Source organism: Mus musculus, chromosome 3 (assembly GCF_000001635.26).
Source record: "Mus musculus strain C57BL/6J chromosome 3, GRCm38.p6 C57BL/6J".
Lineage (NCBI taxonomy): Eukaryota > Metazoa > Chordata > Mammalia > Rodentia > Muridae > Mus > Mus musculus.
The window spans coordinates 93122399-93128584 of record NC_000069.6 but is presented as its reverse complement, the minus strand read 5'-3'; the positions used below and the strand labels follow the sequence as shown (position 1 = coordinate 93128584).

General features: G+C 42.8%; 1 long non-coding RNA gene across 1 annotated transcript in view; it reads left to right on the top strand.

Moving 5' to 3' along the window:
- Positions 1-339: 339 nt before the first annotated feature.
- Positions 340-6186, top strand: part of Gm35785 — a 30665-nt gene continuing 24818 nt past the window's right edge. The window contains exon 1 of the long non-coding RNA XR_375840.1: positions 340-401. This is a non-coding gene — a long non-coding RNA (predicted gene, 35785). The remainder of the gene's footprint in view (positions 402-6186) is intronic.

Genomic DNA, 6186 nt, shown 5'->3' with positions numbered 1-6186 from the left:
TGTGATAGCCCATCACCTTTTCGAGGCCTGTTGTCTCCACTAGACTCTGTGCTTTGCAAAGGCAATAGATGTTGGGCTTTTCCCTGGATTCCTAACACCTCACTCAGAGCACAAATTCATTAGAGGTTCAATTTCCTCTTTCAAAATATCACAGTCTCTGTGTCAGTGCAGGTCAATTACTCCATTTGAGACCCACTCTAGGGATGACCCTAAGCAGTGATGATCTGATGTAAGTAAGAAGATCTGGCGTGGGGTGAGTTCTCAGCAACTTCAATAAGCACTTGATGAGGGTCACGTTCCAGGCTTGGGTAATGAAATCTCACCACTCGACAGAAACTGGTTTTTATTGGCAACTTGACAAGTCAAACTACACAGCCTTTCCCACTCCACCTACAGCACCGGTAAGTGACAGATTTAGGTGGTAAATGCTTGGAGTGCCTTGAAGATTTTGTTTTAGCCAATCAGCAGAGTGCTGCTATGACATGGGTGTGCCTTGATGACAAATGGTGGCCTGATTATTGAGGTCTATTGTTCCTAAGATAGGTTTTGGGAGGCCACCCAGTGACTGAACCAGATTTAGAACTGCCTGCAGGGACTGGGAAGCAACGAGAAGCACGTCTTCTGGGTATCAATTCTGTTGCATCATTGGCCTCATTTAAGAACCTGGAACTTAGCCTTTGATATTAATAGTCCCCCTGAAGGCTCAGATTATTTTGACCCCCTAATTCTTGTAAAGGGGTATCCAAAGAAGGGGAGATGGGTGAGTGGATAAACAGAGAGATGAGACTGATGGATGGTAAGTCATCAAGTTCATGACAGATAAGTGATAGAATGCAGGGAGGGAGAGAAGGAAGGATGGATGGATGGATGGATGGATGGATGGATGGTGGAATACAGGAATGGAGGAACACAGAATCAAGCTATACCCGGGATAGTCCGCCTAGTAAAATATGCTTGATGCTAGTTCTAGGGTGCTGCTGTGGAGGTACCTCGGTTTTCAGTTTCTGACAGCAGTTTCTGAAGACTTTCTCATTAACTTCATATGGGCAAACCTGTTCCATGTACTTTTTCAGGAATCAATAATAAATCAAAAGTTAATAACGCCTACATTTTCAAAGACTTGCCATCTACCGAGCTACTTTTTAAAAATATATATATAATATGATTTTTATAATCTCCTCACTGAGAAGAGACTTCTTTTAACCAGACTTTGACAAATTTACACCACTATTCCAAAGGAAAAAATTTAATACTAAACACATTTGTTTAAATTTGTCATCTCGAAAACCTTAAGAGGTGGGTTGGGATACCACATGCTCAAACTTCAGCCAACTTGTGGAGGTGATATAAAACATCTATACACCTATATCACTCTCTCATGCGATAGCTGGGTAGACTGTATGGAAGAGAGTGATATACTTGCAAACAGAGCACATTAAGAAAAATCACTCCTTTAAAAATGTGAAAACAAACAATAAAACCACCTCACACACAGTTTCAGACAGAGTCACAGAAGCTCTTAGTGGCCCATTACTTTTGAACAAGCTTGTTGTTTCTGAAACTCTGTACGTTTGCCTGAGCCTTCTCCAGTCATTATCCACATGCTTCATTCAGTAAGCTGATTTCGTCACCTATCATGATGTCGTGAACATTTTTTTGTTGTTACATAGTCCTTGTAATTACTTTAAATGATTGTATAGTATTTCATTCATCAGGGCACTGTTGAATATCTAGGATGCTTGTGGTTTAGATTCTTTGAGAATTTAAAAAATTTAATTAGTGGGTATTTTTTTTTCTTCCTTCTCCTTCTTATGAATGGGAAAAAAAATTAAAAATGCTTATTTGATCCTTTCCAAAGGGTAGATTTCTTAGGGTAAAGACTGAATCCTAAAATTTAAGCATGGCTTAAACATATTGGAGTTATATTCTTATCCATAGTGATGACTCTGTAAATATCTACCGTTACACATATTGTCTAACAAAATACTGAAAACATTTGCAGACTTTAGATATCGTTTCATTCTGGGTGGGAAGCCAGAGGCCCCTACACTGAAGTGACTTGTCCAGGATCTGCACTTACTGTATCATCCTTTCGCTCACAAGATCTAGCAATACTGGGCACTGAATGACTTTGGAAGGTACTTGCTGGTGTAGTGTGCAAGTTGGTGGTCATGAATCAGACCTGGGCCTGTGTCACTTCAAAGCCTGCACTGTCTTTTAAGCCTTTCCCATTGACTATGACGTTGGTTGGGATAGGGAGTGGATATGCAGGTGTTTTTAACTAAGGACTCAGGCCTAGGGAAGCACCCCAGAGTTGAAATCGAAGTATACAGTTTCTCTAGACTTATGCTTGCAAATCATTTTTCAGAAGTCATCACCCAAGTGGAGCTATCACACATTGCTAAGACCAGTCCACAGAGGGAGATTCTAAGTACTGAGTGACACATTAGATTCAGAAACTTTGCTAAGTTTTGTTTGTTTGTTACTGTTGGTTTTGGTAGTGGTGGTGGGTGTGATGGTGGTGTGTGTGTGTGCCTTTATGTGTGTGTGACCAGATGTTCCACATCACTCATTGTTCTTTCAGTGGTGCCCAAAACAAAACCACTGAGAGGGAGGGAGGGGAAGATCTGCAACACTTTAAAGAGGGACACTGTTTGAACTTCACCTGCAAGCATAGATGAGGGACCCACTGCTACAGAAATATTGGCAAACTATATAGGTCAGAGGGAAAAGCAAGTTCCAGCGACTCACAAGAACATATAATGATCCATCCTTGTGAGAAATGAGGCTGTTTCCAAAGAAGGCAATGTCAAAAGCAACAAAGGCTTGTAAGGTTGCAACCAGAGTTGATGGTGGGTATTCATGTGTGGCTGTGTGTATCTCCTTGTGTGGCACTCTGTCTGTCTGACTCTGTCTGTCTTTCTCTCTCTGTGTGTGTGTCTATGTATGTATGTATGTATGTATGTAGATATAGGAGAGTATCTGTGAGCACAGAATGGCCTCAAACAAATACTACAGTGAGTTTTAAAAAAACTGACAGAATGAACAATTTATTCTCTCAAGAGAATCCTTGCAAGCACCTATGTTGTGTGCTCTATAAATGGGAAAAGAAAGATGAGTTAGAGAGATAAAGTCCTTGCCAAATGGAACTCACAGTCTAGTATCTACCAGAAAGTACACCGAGAAAAAGAAAAGGAATCACAGAGTATAGCAAACATTAGGAATAAAGGAAAGATAATGGCATAACAGAAAATAACCATGGGTCAGAGTATCCTTCAGGGAGTCAGGCAATGCTACCTCAAGGGGATCACATTTGAACAGAGGCCTGAAGAAGAAAGAACATTCTAGATAGATGAAGTACTTAAGTGGAGGAAGGAAACCTGAATGTATCAGAAAAAAAAGTAGATGGTATGTGAGTATAGCCCGTGACAACTCTTTTCTTTTTCTCCTCCTTCTGCTGCTCCTGCTTCTCCTGCTTCTGCTTCTCCTGCTCCTGCTTCTGCACCTGCTGCTTCTGCTTTATTAAAATCCCAGTGCCAATAGCTTAATCTTTATTTCCCCATAATTCCCAAATACATTATTTTTAAAATTTTATTTAATTTCCTTTATGTCCTGATCACAGTCCCCCCTCCTCTCTTCCCAATATCACCCTTACAAATTTCTCCCTCCATTGTCCCCTCCCCTTCTCTTCAGAGAAGTACCCTTGGGTACTACTTCACCCTGGGGCATCTGATCTCAGCGGGTCTAGGCACATCCTCTCCCACTGAGGCCCATCCAGGCAGTCCAAGTAGGGTGGATCCAATGGCAGGGAGCAGAGACTGAAGCAGCTTCCACACCATTTGTTGGAGGGCCCATATGAAGACCAAGCTGCACATTTGCTACAAATGTGTAAGGAGGGGATCTAGGACCAACTCCTGCATGTCCCGTGTGTTGGTGCCCCAGGCTCTGTGAGCCCTCCTGGTCCTAGGATAGTTCACTCTGTGGGTTTTCTTGTGGTGTCCTTGAACCATCTGCCTCATTCAATCCTATCCCCTACTCTTCCACATGATTTCCAGGCTTTGCCTGATGTGTGTCTCTGCATCTCCCTCCATCTGCTGCTGGACGAAGCCTCTCGGGAGACACTTATGCTAGGTTCCTGTCTGCAAGCATAGCAGAGTATTATGAAGTGTCAGGGCTTGGCTATCTCACATGATATGGGTGGCAAGTGGTGGACTTCTAGATTGAAGCTTAAGCCAAAATGAGTGGGATTTTAAGAAATATGGATTCTGAGTCTGACTACACAAGTGTCTCTGTTTCTGCCATACAACCTCTCTCTCTCTCTCTCTCTCTCTCTCTCTCTCTCTCTCTCTGTGTGTGTGTGTGTGTGTGTGTGTGTGTGTGTGTGTGTGTGGTGTTGCTGTATATCTCCTCCTGGTTTTGATCAATTAAAGAGGCAATTTAGAGAACATTTCTTCTCACAGAAGAGCAGGATTTTGAAAAGCTGTCTGTGTAATTGGTCCATTACTCACTTGTCAGAGATAAAAGATGTGACTTTCAGTTATTCACTGTATTTTTACTAAGCAGCTGCATGGCCTATTCCCTGTTCTGGGTGCCAAGGGTACAGCAGTGAACAAAATGCAAGCATTTCTGCCCTCCTGGAGCTTACCGTAAAGGCTAGTAACAGGAAAGACAACAAATAAAACATGAGGGAGACTAGCAAGCACTATGGAGAAAGAGCAGGGATGATGGGTGGGTAATGGTGTAGATGGGTGGAGAGTGGGATGGGGATGGATAGGTAGTCTATATGTCAGTCTGCAGAATGTGTATGCAGCCTCCACAGAGGCCATTGTGGACAATCTATTGCTACAGTGCCACTGCCCCAGGCACACTTGACACATCTTCCTGTTTGCTTATTGGGACTTTCCAACCTCACTCCTCCTCTGTGATGATCTTATTACTTGTTTGTTCTTTCTTTAAATAATGCTGGTGAATGCAGATGTGATTACAGAAGGTGTGAACTGTGGGAGAAGGAACTGAGAATGGGGTCAGGTCTGTGAAAGCTAAGTCCATGGCCTTGGAGAAGAGGTGAAACAGAAGGAACTAGACTCTGATACTGAGTTTGTAGCCAGACAATTCCGAATTCAAGCTTGGGGGAGTTTTCTGATTGGAAATAAAAAGATATTCAGGTAGGAGAAGAGCCTGGGGAAACAGTTTGGTTGAGATACCCTGATGTCTGGGTTAGCTGTGTGAGCCACTCCCTTATTGGTTTGATGGGACATGAGTTGAAATAGAGGCCAGTTTTGTTCCTGACTTACTGCTAAGATGTGAAAAGAATTTCAACTGGAGGACCCTTAACCCTACACTGACCTAAAAGCTGTTGTCCCACCTATGGTAAATTGCAACACATTTCCCCATGGGAGCCTAGGGAGGAGTGCCCTTAATCAGCAACCGAAACTTGGGGCAGGTGTTAATTAGTCCATCTTGTGGTGATTCTATCTTTCCTTCATTAAGGATGAGGACAGAACAGGGCCCCCTCTTGCTCCTGGGATCCTCCCTGTCTTCTACAGGAGCCTGCTGGGGTGGGGAGTTTAAGTGTAAGAGCCATGTGGAATTGAACGTGCCAGCTCTGCCATGCCAGTCACAAGGGGAGCATTCCATCCTAAAGTCACACTGCAGGAAGAAGCAGAATGACCTCTAACAGCCTTACATCCTGGGAGTTGTCTCATTGCAACAGGAGGACCTTCTTGCTGTGGTACCACACCAACAAATTGCTCTTATTCTGAGCATTTCCTCACCATGCTCCTCTTAGCACTGAGAAACAAATACACTCAGGAATAAGCTCACCTCAGCCTTCAGAGGTGGCCACTTGTAACCGGAGAAGCTTAATAAGAGAGCACCAGGTTGAAATTGAGGCATCAAAGTTGTCAGCCTTAGTAGTTACATCTGGGTCATGTGACTATGGTCAAGTCACACAAAGTGTGCTAAAAATTTCTCCTGTTAAATGAATTTGAGCATTTTAAATAATTCATTTTATCAGAGATATTTACATTTGTGGTGGAGAAGTGAAAGAACATTAATGGAAATTATGTGAAAGCCCTGAGATGTTAGCCTGGTTTATGATCTGGATATGTTAAATCACCCTCTTGTGAGAGTGGACCTGTTTAGGAGTGGAAACCAACATAGGTTTTAAATGCTTAAACACTCTTT